General features: G+C 43.2%; 2 protein-coding genes across 2 annotated transcripts in view; one reads left to right on the plus strand and one right to left on the minus strand.

Moving 5' to 3' along the window:
- Window positions 1–18,288, plus strand: part of UBXN6 (UBX domain protein 6) — a 1,665,022-nt gene that overhangs the window by 730,182 nt on the left and 916,552 nt on the right. The gene's annotated exons all lie outside the window — the stretch shown is intronic.
- Window positions 1–18,288, minus strand: part of LOC122788309 (RAF proto-oncogene serine/threonine-protein kinase-like) — a 78,766-nt gene that overhangs the window by 60,313 nt on the left and 165 nt on the right. The gene's annotated exons all lie outside the window — the stretch shown is intronic.

The raw sequence follows: 18,288 nt of genomic DNA on the forward strand, positions 1-18,288 counted from the left end.
TACAGGCAAAGGAATCCGGACATGGAAAACTTTACAATACAGAAAATAAGGAGACAGGAAAAGCAGAAAAGATTAGTAATGGAGAAGTTAAAGAGAAAGAGAGGTTATGGAGTACCTACAAAGTGAAGGATTCAGTGTAGAAAATCTAATTCAGAAAGTACCACAAAAGGATAGAGCAATGGATATCCAAATTAATGGGAAAACCAGTAGAACAGGAAGCAACTGGTCAGTTGCCATATCAAGATATTTTGGAGCCTTCAACAGGAAACCAGTATAAATATTCACTTGAAGCTGGACAGCAAGGAAAGGAACAGGAAACCGTGGCAACTCTGACACAGTCAATGTTGACGAGTGGTAGGCCAGTGAGTTCCCATATGACAGAGCAAAGGATCTCGCAGGATGAAATTGAAGAGAATGCGCCTCAGGAAGATGCTATAGAACTCTCTATACAATGTCTGCAGGAAATGTATTTAACATTATTTAACATTTAATTGAAATGTGTATTATGGATTTGTGCTCTTTCTGTTCTGTGTATTTGTATTTCTCTGGAGCTTTTCTCCCCATAACTCCATTGAAAATGGGCTCCTTGTAGCCCAATGGACTATCCTGGAAAACAAACCGGAAATAAATAAGTAAAATGGAGAACAAAAAAAGTGCCCTTGGTTTAGAAGAAAATGAGCTGAGAGAATAGTTGCTTGATTTAATAGAGAGAAATAGAGATACTAAGATCAATGAAAGGAATAGGCTGCAGAAGGTCAATAAAACCCAAGAAGTCAGACGTCTGATAAAACAAACAAACACAGTAATTAGCACTGTCCATAGAGATCCATGCTATACAGCAGAAGTAACATTATATTTACATTATATATGTTGCCGTGTATGAAATGTACATGTTTTTACGTTGGCAAAACGAACTGCCCTTTCAGGGTTAGGATACACGCACATATAAGGGATATTAAACATAAAGTTCTTACTAATGCCCTGTAAAACATATCAGCATGAACGCAGATCATATTTTTCACTTTATGGCTCTACAAATAATAGATCCCAGTATGAGGAGAGGGAATTTTAAAGGTTTAACTGAATTTGAAGATACCAAATGGATTGCTGACTTGACAGATAAAGCACCACAACTTAATGAAGTGTTACCTATAAAACCTGTTCTGAGAAGGTGTCGGCTTAGATGATGACACTGATTGGGCACGCCTCTCTTTTTGCCTATGTGATTAACAGAAGTGAAATCTGCATAAGAAATTATGTCAGTGATGATTTAACTTCCATAGAAAATGATGATGTGAAATTGTTCGATCTCGCCGTTTGTTCTTACACACTGGTTCGGAGCCGATATCGGCTCCGAGTCGGCCACATCACAAGCTCTGCATCTCAGAGAAAGCTTGAGGCACAGTCCTATCCCATGATCCTCCGGTACTATCCCTCAGATCTAGTTTGCGACTGCAACGGATCGCATCGAAGAGAGGCTCGGGCCAGTAGAAAATTTTTCTATTTTTTATAGATATAGCTTTTTTGTGTAAATTTACTAGTTAATTGGATAATATAGTTTAGATAGTGTGTGTGTGATCCTTTTACATGTGTGTTTATTCCTATTTAATAGTAAATTTTCCTTCTTTAGTCAAAGGCCTTTTTTTTTTTTGATCCTGTCAGGGCTCTGACAGTAGTTAATTCTGTGTGTTGTTATCCCATTTGTAGCTACATATTTATCTTGGATATCTATAGAGTGTGCTGTGTTGATTACTAGTTTAAAATTATTCTCCTTAGTTAGTTTATTAGAAAAAGTGTGCAGTGGTTTTCTACATAGTTTATTACTAGTTTATATATATATGTGTGTATATATATATATATATATATATATATATATATATATATATATATATATATATACCTTTACTTGGTAGTTTAAAAATTATTCTCCTTAGCTAGTTTATTAGAAAAAATGTGCAGTGTTTTTTCTACATAGCTTTAGTCTGTAGTGTTTAAATTCCTTTGAACATGGCAGAAAAGGTAAAGTCAGGGTTCAAAAGGTGTCAGTGTGGACAAAAAATGTCCATTACGGACAACCATTCTTCCTGCGTCTACTGTCTTGGCCCTCTCCACCTGCAGGAAGACTGTTTCATTTGTCATTCCTTCAGTGGGAGGGTCATGATGGAGAGGCGCAGGAAGTTGGTTGATAGAGGGTTATTGAAACCCGATTTCCAAGATGCCCTAGAGAAGGCTGATCAAGCGTCTAAGTCTTCGAAGGGATCTAAGTCATCCAAGGTATTGGAGCCCAAGTCATTGGCTCTGAGCACCTCTTTCAAGATTCAGTCGCCGGCTCCACAGACCTCGGGGCCGAGCATCGAATGTTTGTCTCTGATCGAGGCTCAGGTCTTGGAGCCGGTGTCAGAGGTGCTGCCACCTTCGATCCTTCGCTCGGTGACAACTTCGGTCCCTTCGACCCGTTCTTCTAGACCGCTGTCCGACACCGATGTGGATTGTGTGGTACAGAAGCTCATGGAGAACACGGCTCTGTCCAAACTGATTGCGGTTTCATCCCAATTGGTTTCGAAACTGGAAGCTCTTCCTATGTCTTCGACAGATCCTCCTCCGAGACCCGTCGAGTCGTCGGAGCCGGGAGTCGAGGATCCGATGATTTTAGAGCCCCTGGTGCCGGAGCCTCCAGGAGTGCGATCGGCACCATTGACCTCAACACCTTTGGAGCCTATCGGAGGGTCTCGGAGCCGATGTTCTCTCCTTGGTTCCGGGACGGAGAGTCGAACTGAGCTTTCGGTACCGACTCTCCCCCTTGGAGCCTCGGCTCAGATTAGCTCGGCTCCGTCCTCTGGGTCGGAGCCCGTGGTCCCAGTCTCGGAGAAGCTACAGAGCTCTTCGGACCCAGCGGGGTCCTCGGGCCGGGACACAGGAGCCTTCGACATCATGAGGAAGGTCTTGTCTGAACAGACTTTGACTTAATCGGAATCTTCTTCTCTCCCCCCTAAGGGGCCACATTCTGCTTCTGTACCTTCGGTCCCAGCTGGCTGCTTCCCCAGATGACCCCTCTGAGGAGGTACCGAGGAAAAAATTGTGCAAGAAAAGGCACATTGATTCCCCACAGGAATCCTTAACTTCAGACACCGATTTGGATGAATCAGAGGGGTCCCCACGGTCCCCTTCTGAGGATGTCTCATTTGCTGACATCCTAGAGGTTCTGAAACAAAGGGGAGACTGGCAGACCCTTACTCCTACTGTGGACGAATCGGTGTTGTTGAAGGCATTTGGTGCTCAACCTTCTACCTCCTGGGTGACCCCGCCCTACGACGAATTGATGGACTTGATAACTCGGAGGGTGTGGGAGTCGCCTGATACAGTGGAACCAGTCCCCTGCAGACCGAATAAGTACATTACAGCCCCTCAGGACAAGGCATATCTTGCCAAAGGAGTCCCGCTGGATGCTATGGTGGTGGCGGTGGCCACTAAGAAGGAAATGTCCGAAGCATCTTCTTCTATCCATCCTCCTAACAAAGATTCCAGGACTATGGACAGGTACAGAAAGCGCATTTTTAGTTCTGTGACTTTTTCTATGCGATCTCTGAGCTACCTTACGCATTTCACGCGACTACAGAGAGATCTGAAAGAACTAGGAGATACTCTACAGGGTAACACAGATGCTGCCGTATCTGACAAGGTTACGGCACAACTCAATATCCTCAACTCCATAATTAACTCATCCATGAGGCTCATTTCGTATGCAGCTGAAGGGTTGACTAGGGCTGCAGCTTCAGCGATTGCTCTGCAGAGATGATCCTGGCTGCACCTTTGCTCATTTGCGGAAGCCTTCAAGTCTTCCTTTACTAATGCCCCATTTGATGGTGCCTCCCTTTTTGGATCGAAAGAAAAGGAGACTCTCACTAGGTGTGAGCAAGAAGGGAAGACCCTGTCTGCCGTAGGGGTCCGTTTTTCCGCCCCATCTAGACCACAGCCCAAAGGGCAAAGAGGCGGAAAAATGTGGTTCCGGAAGACTCAGGGGTCCTTTCAGCCCACACAGAGTGATACCCCCTCCAGAGGCAGAGGAGGGGGGAGGAATGGAAGACGCTGCCCAGGCAGCAGAGGTGGTCCACAAAACCAGGGCGACAGGGATACTATCCCTGGGAAGCCCTTCCAGCGCTCCTGAAAGGAGGCCCAACTGTCCTGCTCTGGAGGTGGTCGGGGGTCGCTTGGCGTTATACCCAGAGACCTGGCTAAATTTCACTTCAGATTCTTGGGTAAAAAGCATAATTACCAGAGGCTACACCATTCCATTTCAAAAATTTCCCCCTGCTCCCAAAAGATTCCCAGATGTCCCACCCAATCTGCGGGATCAAGCAGTCATAGAAATAGAAAAGCTGCTTTTAAACAGAGTCATCCAACCAGTCCCGGCGGACGAAATAGGATCCGGAACTTACTCAAGGTTCTTTTTAGTTCGAAAGAAAACAGGGGACTGGAGGCCAATATTGGACTTCAGCAGACTCAACACCTTCGTACGGAAGGAAAAATTCCGGATGGTCACGCTACAGTCGATCCTTCCCTTTTTACAGGAGGGCGACTGGATGTGCTCTATAGATCTCAAGGACACGTTCTACCACATCAAAATGGACAGAGCGTCAAGAGATCACCTGCGCTTTCGGCTGGGAGCCAGTCATTATCAGTTTCGGGCTCTGCCCTTTGGCCTCACCTCAGCCCCCAGGGTGTTCACCAAATGCATGGCAGTAGTGGCATCTCACCTGAGACGGTTAGGATTCCGAGTGTTTCCGTATCTAGACGACTGGCTCCTTACCGCCACCACCGAGCATCATCTCGTACAGGTCAGAGATTACACCATAAATCTGTGCTCCAATTTAGGCATCACAGTCAATTTTGAAAAATCTGTCTTATCGCCCTCACAGCATATTTCATTAATAGGAGCGGAAATAGATACTTCTCTGGCTCTAATCAAACTACCCCAGGCAAGAGTATCAGCCCTCAAGGATCAAATCTCAATCCTTCTTCAAAACAGGAGAGTTCCCGCAGCACACGTTTTAAAGGTTCTGGGAATGATGTCAGCCACACTTATTGCAGTCCCCCTAGGCAGGATGCACATGAGAGTTCTTCAGTGGCTGCTTTTCGCTCAGTGGTCCTTCCAACGACTCCCGTTGTCGCACAACATCCTGATCACGAACTCTTGCAAACGGGATCTTCTACGGTGGTTACACAGTCAGGATCTGACAATAGGCCGGCCATTTGTACTACCCAGTCCGACAGCCACAATAACCATGGACGCTTCCCTGATAGGGTGGGGGGGACTTTTTCAGGGGAGAACTGTCCAAGGAGAATGGTCCAAGTTGGAGTACAACCTGCACATCAATGTCCTAGAGCTGAGGGCGGTGTTTCTAGCGTTGCAACACTTTCACGACTCTTTACCTCTGGGAACGGTGACAGTTCAGACGGACAACATGTCAGTGGTCTGGTACATCAACAAACAGGGAGGAACCAGGTCTTACCTGTTATGCAGAGAGGCCCTGAGAATTTGGAAATGGGCTGTGTCCACCGGACGCTTTCTGATAGCAACGCACATCCTGGGGACGTCCACTGTCATTGCGGACAAATTGAGCAGAGCCATTCTGTTGCCTCAGGAGTGGTCCCTCAAACTTCAAGTGGCAGAAAGGATTTTCCGCAGATGGGGCCAGCCTTGCTGCGACCTATTTGCATCCCCACTGAATGCCAAATGCAGAAGCTATTTTGCCCTACTGCCCCCTCCCGGGGGTGCCCCCAGGGATGCACTCGTACACGATTGGCCCCCGGGTCTCCTATATGCCTTCCTTCCTGTTCCACTTATACCCAGATTCTTGCAGAAAGCCAAACTTCTGGAAAGGACTATAATTCTGATAGCCCCATTCTGGCCTTGACAAATCTGGTTCCCCTTTCTTCGAACCCACCAGGTGGAGGAACCATGGATTCTGGACTCAGTGCCGGACCTATTGACGCACTCGTCGGGAGTTCCTCACCCCTCTCTCAGGTCCCTCAAACTGACAGCCCATCTTAGCCAGGTCGGATCTCTTATCCCCAGCAGTTCAGCACATAATTGATTCTTCCCATAAAGCTTCCACTAGAAAACTGTACAGGAGCAAATGGAAACGATTTGCATATTGGGCCTCACAAATGGAAACGATTTGCGTATTGGGCCTCACAAATGGAAACGATTTGCGTATTGGGCCTCACAACACGGTGCAGACCCGTTTGTGGCTCCAATACATAACATATTAGAATTCCTTTCTACCCTTTTTCACGAGGAAGCTTCGAATTCTACGATCAGAGTACAACTTGTTGCCATATCTAACTTCCATGTTGGGGAAGGAGATAAATCGCTCATGTCTCACCGACTTTGCAAAGCATGTTTGAAAGGCACATTTCTCCTACGTCCACCTTTTCGTGATCCGGTTGTGCCGTGGAATCTGAACTTAATGATAAACCAACTCATGTTGTCTCCATTCGAGCCAGCTTCTACGACTCCACTCAAGTACTTGTCGTGGAAAACCCTTTTTCTTGTGGCGATCACTTCGGCTCGTAGGATCTCAGAATTACAAGCATTGTCTGTTCGGCCCCCTTACATGATTTTTCATCCAGATAGAGTGACATTACATACTAACCCATCTTTTCTTCCCAAAGTGTGCTCTATCTTAAATATTAATCAATCTGTTGAACTTCCCACCTTCTTCAAAAAACATTCTAACAAATTGGAATATATGCTACACAAGTTAGACATTCACAAACAGCTGAGGTTTTACTTGGACCGAACTAAGGAAAACAGAAAATCGGACCAACTGTTTGTCTCATATGCTGATCAGAGGAAAGGGATGGCGGTGACAAAAGGCACTTTATCCAAGTGGCTTTCAGAATGCATAAATTTCGTCTATTCAGAATCCAAGCAGCCACTTCCGTTCAATCCTAAGGCTCATTCTACGAGGGCGGTTTCTACTTCCTTGGCCCATGCGGCTCGCCTGCCATTAGACACCATCTGTGCGGCGGCAACTTGGGCAAAACCGCACACATTTATTACTCACTACAAAGTTGATAGGAACTCCAGGGACAGGGTGTCGTTTGGTTCCACTGTCGTCAGGAACATTCTTCCTTGAGCCACCCAGGGTAAAAGGAGCTAGGGACGCTACCCGTGTGCAAGAACAAATGGCGAGATCGAACAATTTCACATAAAGAAGTTATGTTCTTACCATAATGTTCCATGTGAATTGTTCATCTCGCCTTTGTTCTTACATCCCCTCCCTCCATCCCCTCTCTGCATTCTAGAAGAACGGGTAGGACTAGATGCTGGTTGATCTCTCTCTAGGCTATAGAATTGTCTGTTCACTTAATAGGTGACAGGTTAGACTCATATCTGTGTTATGAGTGAGGATATCGTTTTTTCTCTGTGTGTATGCTTCAGTGCGTTTGGGCGCTATGGTGGTTGGAACCCTTCGGGTGTTTGCAAACTAGATCTGAGGGATAGTACCGGTGGATCATGGGATAGGACTGTGCCTCGAGCTTTCTCTGAGATGCAGAGCTTGTGATGTGGCCGACTCGGAGCTGATATCGGCTCTGAACCCGTGTGTAAGAACAAAGGCGAGATGAACAATTCACATGGAACGTTATGGTAAGAACATAACTTCTTTTTATTGATGATGCATTTTGACTTTTATTGGATGATTTTAGTATTTAACTGAGCATTAGATTTGTAAATGCAGATCTGAAGAAGGTGAAAAGCCGAAAGCGCTCATCTCATTTTTAGTATGCTGGAATTTCAATAAATATGCTGTGCCGTGGTATTATCTTCTGTTTTCATTCTCCTGGTTAGCTTGCTTCAGGTGTATATTATGTTATCGAATTTTTAAAAGTTCGAATGTCATATGGTCAAAGCCATATGATTGAACTTTTAAAAGTTCAAAAAGCTAAAAAAAAAAAAAAAAAAAATAGAAAAAACCTACCTGACCATTTTAAGCAGCGGGGCAAGCCCCCCTACACCCCACACATCCCCCGCTCTTTAAATGTACCAACTCCGAGATCGCACTACAGTGCAGGAAAGAGAATTATTCCCATTCTGCACTGTACGGAGATCTCTGTTGAAACATTTGAACTTTTAAATGTTCGATCATATGGTGTCGACCATATGACGTTCGAACATTTAAAAGTTTGATAACGTAATATACATCCGCTTGCTTCTGATGATGAGGACACCTTGTCCTTCAACTTTTCCATTGAGGAAATAATCTTTGGGGAATCTATAACTAAAGTGATGCAACACTTTGCCTGGGAATCCAAACACGTGTCTAATGTACACAAAATATACTGTAACTTGCTGGAGGAAGGGATTCTTACAGCTTCTCCTGTTCCTCCATTTTTGGAGGCCTTGCTGGATGCTTTTGCATCCACTTCTAACTCTCCTGATTCCCGGCCTTCGCACCCCAGAAACCCGAGAGGCTTTATAAGCTACTTGAATACATGAAGTTTCTTTACAAACATCCTCTTAACAGATCCTTCTTTTTTTTTTTTTTCTATTTCTGCTCCCAAACCTACTAAGCTGCTGCCAGCAGCTAATGTTTTGCCATCTGACAGAGATTGTAAGGCTGTGGACAGGTATGGTAGGAAGCTTTATATCTCTGCCACTCTTTGTACTTAAGAGTTATAAACTGCTAGTCTTAATTGACAGAATACCTTTTGTTCATTTTTAGGTAGTTTAAATGAAAGTCTGGCTAACCTCAAGCCTTCTGATACTAAGCAGCAAGCAATTTCTATGCTTGGACAAAGCTGTTGGAAAGCATTTCATTAAATGCAGCTGTGATGTTGCAGAGGCTTCTTCCAGGGCTGCTTCTACTGGATAATTTAGTGGGAGATGTGCTTCTGCTGGATAATTTAGTGGGATATGTGCTTCTCCTGGATAATTTAGTGGGAGATGTGCTTCTCCTGGATAAGTTAGTGGGAGATGTGCTTCTGCTGGATAATTTAGTAGGAGATGTGCTTCTCTTCGCCTCATTGTCTCCATTAGGATGTTAAGGCTTAACACTTGTATTCCTCCCTTCATGGGGATCTTTTATTTGGACCCTTCGCAGCAGAACTTTTTAAGATTTTGCAAGAGAAGGGTAAAATGATGTCAAGATTTTAAACAGATTTTTCTCACAACTGTACCTAGGTATCAAAGAAAATACCCAGCTAAGCCCAATTCCTTTGTCTGCAGGGATGCTAAGTCCCTTTAGAAGGGCACAAACAGACCAGGAAAAGATTTCATGACAAACCTACCAGAGACTCCAGGTCTGCCACACCTTCATCAGACAATATAACCTTTCCATTTTCTCTAGCCTGTCCTTAAAATCTCCTTTTTCTTCTAACCTCCCACCTTCTCAGCTTTGGGAATCCTCCATATTGTTATTACTGCCACAATGAAAAGTGATGACCGTAGTGCAGTTGTGTCTATCGTATTATAAATGTGAATGTTTGAGTGTCTTCACTGTTGCAGTGCGTCTTCCAGCCCTACATTCCCCCCAACTCATGCTTCAGGTTGGGGTGGGTATCCCCTACCCTATTGCTTCCCAATGCCCCTCATTCTCTCTCAATTTCTCATTGTCAGGTGGGGGTGGGTATCCTCTTCTCTATTGCTTCCCAATGCCCCTCATTCTCTCTTACCTTCTCATTAAGTCAGGTGGGGGTGGGTATCCCCTACCCTATTGCTTCCCAATGCCCCTCATTCTCTCTCAATTTCTCATTGTCAGGTGGGGGTGGGTATCCTCTTCTCTATTGCTTCCCAATGCCCCTCATTCTCTCTTACCTTCTCATTAAGTCAGGTGGGGGTGGGTATCCTCTTCTCTATTGCTTCCCAATGCCCCTCATTCTCTCTTACCTTCTCATTAAGTCAGGTGGGGGTGGGTATCCCTACGCTATTGCTTCCCAATGCCCCTCATTCTCTCTCAATTTCTCATTGTCAGGTGGGGGTGGGTATCCTCTTCTCTATTGCTTCCCAATGCCCCTCATTCTCTCTTACCTTCTCATTAAGTCAGGTGGGGGTGGGTATCCCCTACCCTATTGCTTCCCAATGCCCCTCATTCTCTCTCAATTTCTCATTGTCAGGTGGGGGTGGGTATCCTCTTCTCTATTGCTTCCCAATGCCCCTCATTCTCTCTTACCTTCTCATTAAGTCAGGTGGGGGTGGGTATCCTCTTCTCTATTGCTTCCCAATGCCCCTCATTCTCTCTTACCTTCTCATTAAGTCAGGTGGGGGTGGGTATCCCCTACCCTATTGCTTCCCAATGCCCCTCATTCTCTCTTACCTTCTCATTAAGTCAGGTGGGGGTGGGTATCCCCTACCCTATTGCTTCCCAATGCCCCTCATTCTCTCTCAGTTTCTCATTAAGTCAGGTGGGGGTGGGTATCCTCTTCTCTATTGCTTCCCAATGCCCCTCATTCTCTCTTACCTTCTCATTAGGTCTTTTGTGTTCTGTTCCCTGCACATTGGAAACTTTTTGGTGTTTTGTGTTCTGGGATGGGAGCTTCTCTTGGGGGGTCTCCTTTTTTCTAGGGACCAGAAAGGCATGTAAGATGGCACTGGCTAATTACCTTAATACCAAACATCCTGATGTCATGTGCAGGGCATACACCAGGCAGTGGGAGATAAATCTCTGGTATTCAGGCCAGCCAAGATGTACCACAACAAGGAATGCCTATATGGTTATTACTGCAAGATTGCAAGACACACTGATATCTATATTTATGTTAAGTAGACACAACTGTACTTTTTCCCCAGACTTCTTCACCTAGCCAGGAGCCATCACTACAAGTTACCCTACAAAGTGTACTTACTCACACAGAAGGAGGGCTGTCTGTTTAATCCCAGTTTACAGACTCTCAACCTGACACTGTAGATGATAGAATTTTAATCCCTTTCGGACACCATTTTTCTGAGGATGTGCTTCAGGCACTGCAGTAGCTGAGAAAACCTAACATTAGAAAGTCTTGAATCTCCACACTTCAGGTGGGGTTTCCTACAGTTTTTGTCCTGTTTTGTCAGTTACTCAAAATTGGACTTGCCTACTATTCTGTAAAGTCATGTGTCTGCCATTTCAACTTGCATGCAGCTTATTCCCCACTTGCTCTAATCTATCCAGCACATTTTGAGGCCAGTCAATCAATCCAAAACTGTAAGTTAGGACAGGAAGAGAAAATTGGTTTATAGCTTGGATTTTGTTCCTAGATGTCAAAGCTGCTTTCAGGATTTATTTAAGTCTTCTAAAGTACTCCTTACTAAGTTTTATTTGCATTTGTTCATGTTTTATTGTTGATCCTTCATCAGTTCCCAAATATTTATGCACTCCCTCTTGCTCAAGTTATTTTACATCACATTCTTGTCCCAAACTGATGTTTTCTTGGTGCTGCAGTTTTCCTGCTTTAAAGGTTGCTTTTGCACATTTATGAAGACCAAATGACATTCTTGTGTCATCTGAGAAAGTTTTGACAACTTGCAGCTGTACTTTCAGTTCCTCATCTGATGAGCTATACAGTTTTAACTCATTGTCAAAGAGAAGATGGTAAGTCTTTACACTTTGTTGTTTTCTAGGAGCCAAATCATAGCCATAGCATAAGCTGTTAAGTAAACAGCTTAATGGGTTAAGGGCAAGACAGAGTAGCAGCGGTGACAAGGAGTCAGCCTGGAACATCCCCCCTTTGGATTTGTATCCCTGGAGTAATAATCTGTCCTATATTACAGCTTAATTGCAAAGTGGTCTGCCACTGTTTCCTGGTCACTGTAATGTAGTCATATCCTGTACATTTTTAAGCACTCTTTTATCCATGAATGTGAGATACTATCAAATTTATTTATTTCAGTTTGATTACTGGGGATGTCCACTGGGCCAAGAAGTGCCCATTTTCAGTGGAGGCCCGGGGAGAAAAGCTCCATGAACAGTATAATACAATATAGGTTACAGAATAAAAGCTCCAAGAACAGTATAATACAATATAGGTTACAGAATAAAAGCTCCAAGAACAGTATAATACAATATAGGTTACAGAATGCAAATAAAGATTACAAAGTAAAAATACATACAATATAGTTTGTAAAAGCAAGTAGGGTTAATACATTTGAGAGTTGCACAGAACTTGATGGCAGATTTTTTATTTTTTTTTTAATCAATATTTATATGCTTACAGTCACTTAAAGTTTGTTAGTTGCAGTTATTTTGAGAAATTAGAATAAGTATGAGAGTATAGTGGAATAGGCGTAGGAGTGCTTAGTTAGGAGTCCCTATGGAATTTAAGTGGGGTGAAAGCAGGAGCATTTCCATTTGGAGGATAGGTGAAGAAAAAGTTGAGTTTTGAAGGATTCAGTGTTGGGTATAGTCCTAAGTGAAGTAGGCAGAGAGTTCCATTTTTTAACTAGTGAGAAGGAGAGTAAAAGCTGGCCAGCTGGTCGTTTCGGATTACTAATGGAGATTAGGTTTTGGTTTTCAGATCTCAGTGATCTGTTAGGGATGTATGGAGGAAGGATGTCCTTTAAGGCTGGGCATTTATTAGGGGAGAATATTAGTTTGTGAGTGGTGGTTAGTTGTAGATAGTCTAGGTGATTAGGGGGTTCTGTCTAGTTCAGAGAATGAAGGCTGTGGCAGTGGTGACTTGATGTTTTGGATTTGGTGGCAAATTTAGAGATCTTATTACAGCAAGCTTCGAGCTTAGAGGTGTTGGTAGCAGACAAGTTGGTTAGGAGAGGGGCTCTGTATAGAAGGGAAGGTAAGAGGAAGGATGTTGCCAGGGTATGCCTAGTGGAGTTTGAAAGGAAGTGATTGTTCCTATATAGCATACCTAGCTTTTGGTGGGTTTTCTTAATGTTATGTTGTATGTGAAGGTCAAATTTGAGGTGTTCGTCTATGGTGATGCCTAGGAGTTTTGCAGAGGGGACCACTTCAATGGCAGTGTTAGTTTGGCTGAGAACATTGAAAGTGTTTTTGTCCACAGAGGAAACTTTGGAGGGGAGAGAAATTAGTATTTTGGATTTATTGGAGTTGAGAGAAAGGTGGTTTTGGTGCATCCAGTTCTCTGTGGTGGTAAAGGCTAATTGGGTTTTGGTCTGGAGTTCAGGAAGGTTTGGGGCAGAACAGACCAAGGTAGAGTCATCTGCGTATTGGATGACTGTGGTGTCAGGGATGAAGGTGTGAAGGTTGTTTATGAAGATGTTGAAAAGCATGGGTCCAAGGATGGCTCCCTGAGGAACACCAGTAGATGTAGGCAAAAAGGAAGAGAATGAGTTCTTCCATTTGACTGCTTGAGATCGGTCAGATAGGTAACTGGAGAACCAGGAAAGAGTGTTTGGGGAGAGTTTGAGATTAGCCAGATGATGAAGAAGGTGTGTGTGGGAGATGGTGTCAGGCTTTTGAAAGGTCTAGCAGTGCTGTGGATACAATGAGTCCAGAGTCTCGAGCTTGATTGATAGTTTGTAAGAAGGATAGTAGTGCAGTTATGGTACTGTGGCCGGGACGGAAGCCATGCTGGGTGGGTGTTAGGAGGTGATTTTGAATGAGATAGGGTAAGAATTGGTGCTGGACACATTTTTCTAGAATTTTAGATATTGGAGAGAGTAGGGCGATAGGGCGGAAGTTAGAAATAGAGGTGTTTTTGCCTCCTTTGTGAAGAGGTAGGATGTAGGCTGAATGCCAAAGTTTGGGTACGTATGACTCAGTTAAGGATCTATTAATCAGAATACTAATTGGAAGGGCGATACCTTCAGCTGCATGTTTGAGGAAGGAAAGGGGAATGTTGTCAGGGGCATTAGAACCTGGCTTTAGCTTGGAGAGAAGCTTTTTTATAAAAGATGTGGATACCGGTTTGAGATGGAAATTGGGGGGATTATTGTTTGGGTTGTTGGGTGGAGAGGAAAGGGAGTTAGGTGGGTTGTTATTAGGAAATGTTATAGTTAGTTTGGCTATGGATTCAATGAAGAAGGTATTGAAGTAGGAGCTAAGTTCATTGTCGGATAGATTAGGGTTGGGGCAGGGGTTGCATTGAGATCTGGGATGAAGAAGGGAATTGACTGATTTCCAAAATTGTTTAGGGTTTTTATTGTTATTGGACTGAAGTTTAATATAGTAGTTTTTTTTGTCTTTGGTAATGAGTTTCTTTACTTGGTTGCAGAGTTGGGTGTATAGAAGTAAGGTAGAGGATAGTTTATTTTTCTGGTAGAGCTTCCAGGACTTGTCTCTGTGACGCATGATTTGTTTAGTTTCTTTGGTCAACCATGGTGCAGAGTTAGTTTTGATTCGTTTATTTCTTAGAGGGGCTAGGGAGTTGAGAGTATCTAGGAAGATGGAATTGAAGTGTTCAACAGCATCGTCAACTGGGAGGATATTTAGAGGTTGCCAGTTGATTTGTTTGAAGATGTTAGAGAAAATTAAGGGGTTAAAGTTACTGAGGTTACGAGTTTGAATGTAGAGGTGTTGGTGTTGGGTGGAGCTGTTTGATCGATGGATGAACACAGGGAGATGGTCACTGAAGGTGTCAGGGATAGTGCCACTGAGAGTCATTTTGTTTGGATGGGAGACTAGAATCCAGTCTAAGATGGACCCTGGGGGGTGGTTTTTGTTAGGGCGAGTAGTTGAGGAGATTACTTGGGTGAAGTTTAGAAGGTTAATGGAAAGTGAGGGTGATGGTGAGTTGATTTTATTCCAGTCGATATTGACATCGCCTAGAATATATGTTTCATATTTTATATAGAATATCTTCAAGGGTGGAGATATTGTTGCCAGGGGAGAGATATATAAGGATATGAAGCAGATATTCTTGTGTTTGTTTAATCGGAGAAGGCTAGCTGTGATTTCGGAGTTTGTGAAATTAGGGGTAGGAATTTGAAGGGGTATTAGAGAGAGATGATTAGAGTAAATTATGGCAGAGCCACCACCTTTTTTGTTTAAACGGTCACTTTTGAGGATGTGGTAACCAGGAGGTAATATTTCAGAGTCAGTGGTATGGGGTTTTAGCAAGGTTTCAGAGATGGCTAGGATGTCAGGTTTATTGTGATTAATCCAGGCTTGTAGATGGTGACAGTTGTTGTTAAGGCTCTGGGCATTGATAGTGAAGATTTTCAGAGTGTTAAGGGGGAAAGTGGGAGGGGGACAGGAAGGGTGGGGAGTGTTATTTGTTGTAGGTGAGGAGGAGGATGGAGGGATGGAGTAGTTTGTACTGGGACAAGGGCCAGGGTTAGGATGAATGTCTCCAGATAAGGCTAGGACATTGCAGGTGATCAGATTTGGACTGTAAAGTTTGTATAGTAGGTATTTGTTAGGGTTTAGCAGAGATTTCAGAGAGAGAGTTTTAGCTGAGGTAGAGAATAGTTTGGGATGAAAAAGGTGTAACAGGTTGGGTGGAATGAGGGAGGAGCATATGGAGTGAAAGTGAGAGAGTTCGAGAGGTAGTAGTTGGGGGTTAGGGGTAGTTTGAGTAGGACATAGGAGAGGAGGAGCTTTATGGGAGTATGAAGTAGCATGATAAAGAGTTATTAGTAAGATGTGAAGGGAGAAGGGGAGTTGAATAGTTAAGGGGAGTTGGTAGGGCATGTTAGGATAAGGTAGGGTAATATACAGACAGGAGAAGAATAGTAATGTATGTTAGTTGAGAAGGGAAAGGTCAGACGTGAATGGAGAGAGATATTGAAGGAAAGGATAAAGGGAAAAAAGTGTGTAGGGGTAGGAAGAGAGTAGGGGGGAGGATTAGCAGTGGGAGTGAAAAATGAGGTGGGTTTTTCTTGATTAGAGAATAGGGGAGGGGTAAGTGGGAGAGGACTGTGATTGGGTAGTAGGTTAGGTAGGTGGAGTTTGTTAGGTATATGTGTAGATGCACTGGGGGCGGGTGGGAATTGGGGGTAGGGTAGGAGAGCGGAATGAGCCCGCAGGGCAAACTGAGCGGGATACACCCAAGGAAGGCAGGCAGCAGGAGCAGTGTGAGAACAATCAGTCTGGTGAAGGTAAGTACTGAAGGAGGTAAGCAGGGTAGTAATTGGGAATCTAGGGGTGCAGGTACAAGGGGATGGAGAAGACAGAGACCAGAAGTGGAGAAGGGTAAAACTATTACTTAGCAATATGGGAGAGAAGCCTATTGATCTATAGCATTATGGTGCAAGGGAAGGATTAAAGGAAAAGGGGTTAAAGATGGGTAGACACTGCCACCTAGTGGACAGAACCTGGTTATATAAAGAGAGGGACCGCTAAAGCAGGTAGATAGGCGATGGAGGGGAGGTAGCTCTGAAAAAAGGAGCCTGGGATGAGGTAGGTTTAAAGGGAGTTCACAGTGAGAAGTGTGTGGCTGCAGGCTATTCTGGCCGGGATCCCTTACTAGCACCAGGCAAGTGATAACAATGTCACAAGCAAAATTTGCAGTAAGGATAGTAGCATGTTATATACTTTCTTGGATCCTTTAACTCTCTCTTCTGGGAGAAGGACACAGTCCCTGTAGGGAGTCAGGCGAACAGGGTAAGATTTGTATCTCGGTGTTGGCCTTGGATCTCCAGAAAGGCTGGGCCAGAAGGCAAAGTGAGTTAGGAGAAGAGAGTTGGAAAATGCTATTTTGTAGTCAGTCCATGCCATACTTAAATTTTTCCCCTTTTTACAGTTCTCCACTATGACTTTATTTAGCAACACGATCCTTTGTTCCTTATGACTTTTACTGCCCTTTTGAACTCTTGCCATAATTGAGTTTTCTTCTAAATGACTATAAACACTAGGAAGGCAAGTTATTGGTCTATAATTTTTAGGGTAGCTTGCAGGTTCACTCTTAAGTAGGAGCATTATATTTCCTGTTGTTAGCCAGGTTGCTGTCTGTTCAGGGTCTGCATATAAATGATTCTTACTTATGGCTACATCTTTGTGCAAAGATGTTAATACTTATAACCAGAAGTTAGGTACTGCATCTGGACCTGGAGTTTTCCAGTTAGAGGCTTTTCTTAACTTTGTTTCAATCTCTCTTGTAGTTACTTCATCCCATTTCATATCCTGTACCTTTAAACTTCTTATTCTTTCTTTTACTTCTTCTATCCATTTAGCATCTTTGTTATGTTCCACAGGATCTTCATAGATACTGCTCAAGAATGTATTTATTTCTTCTTTTTTTATTAATTTATTTTATTTATTGCAGTTTTTTAACTGGGAAAGTCCATTGGGCTTAAATGAGCCCATTTTCAATGGAGGCTCTGGGAGAAAAGCTCCAAACAGGGGAACAATATTTACAATATTCGGAAGTAAATAACACAAGCACAGCATTTTAAGATATTTACAGTAATAACTAATTAATCCGCAGTAAAAACCAAGTGGTGCTGGCAAGAGTTACCTCCAACAACAATGAAATGAACAGTAAAAACAAAGCAGGAGGTAGCAGCCACAGCTATGTAGAATAACAGCTTTATTATTAAAAGAGGTAAGAGGTGAGTGCTTTCGTGGCACCAGCCACTTCATCAGACAATGAAAGAAGAGTAAAACACAGCATTTATACCAAGATTTTCATTGCCATCAACTACCCAATTAATCCTTAAAACCATATACCTAGTATAAAAAGTTTTATACCTAGTGTGAACATTTTTAAAAACTTAAAATTAAAAACAGCTTGACAATAGAAACAGCATATCATGTCATACAACTTAATACATACAATATAAAAGTATAAAAATATATAAAAGTATAAAAAAGTATAAAAGGTCGAGGGGGAGGGGGTACTACCTACTATTTCTTTAAATCTCTATTTAGAAGAATGGGTTTAATATTAATTTTGTCATTCAGGCCTACCCCAGTGTTAGCTCGTAGCCTTATAATCCATTCTAGTTCCCTAGTTTCTACTCTATTCCTAACATCTCCACTTCTATTGTCGGTATAGACTTTATCTATTACTAAAAATAAAAAATTTGTGTGTCTCATCATGGTCCCTCACATGCCTAGCTAAGGCATTTGTCTCTATTCCTCTGGTGATATCATATATATGCTGCCTCATCCGGTCTGTCAGCCTTCGCGTTGTCATTCCAACGTAGAAGGCAGGACAGACTGTGCAGTGTGCCAAGTATATAATATTCATACTGTCACAGTTAGCTAATATTCTGAAGGTAAACTCTTTCTTTAGATTTGAATGTAGAAATCTACTTCCAGTGTCAACGAAGGTGCAGTAATTACATTTATTGCAGGGGAAGGTTCCATATCTGACTGCATTTTCTATTCTTGTTTCCATGTGTTGTGGTCCACATAATAATCTTTTTATAGATTTTTTATTCTTAAAAGC

This window comes from Protopterus annectens, chromosome 13.part0, assembly GCF_019279795.1.
Source record: "Protopterus annectens isolate FY-2018-M chromosome 13.part0, PAN1.0, whole genome shotgun sequence".
NCBI lineage: Eukaryota > Metazoa > Chordata > Ceratodontiformes > Protopteridae > Protopterus > Protopterus annectens.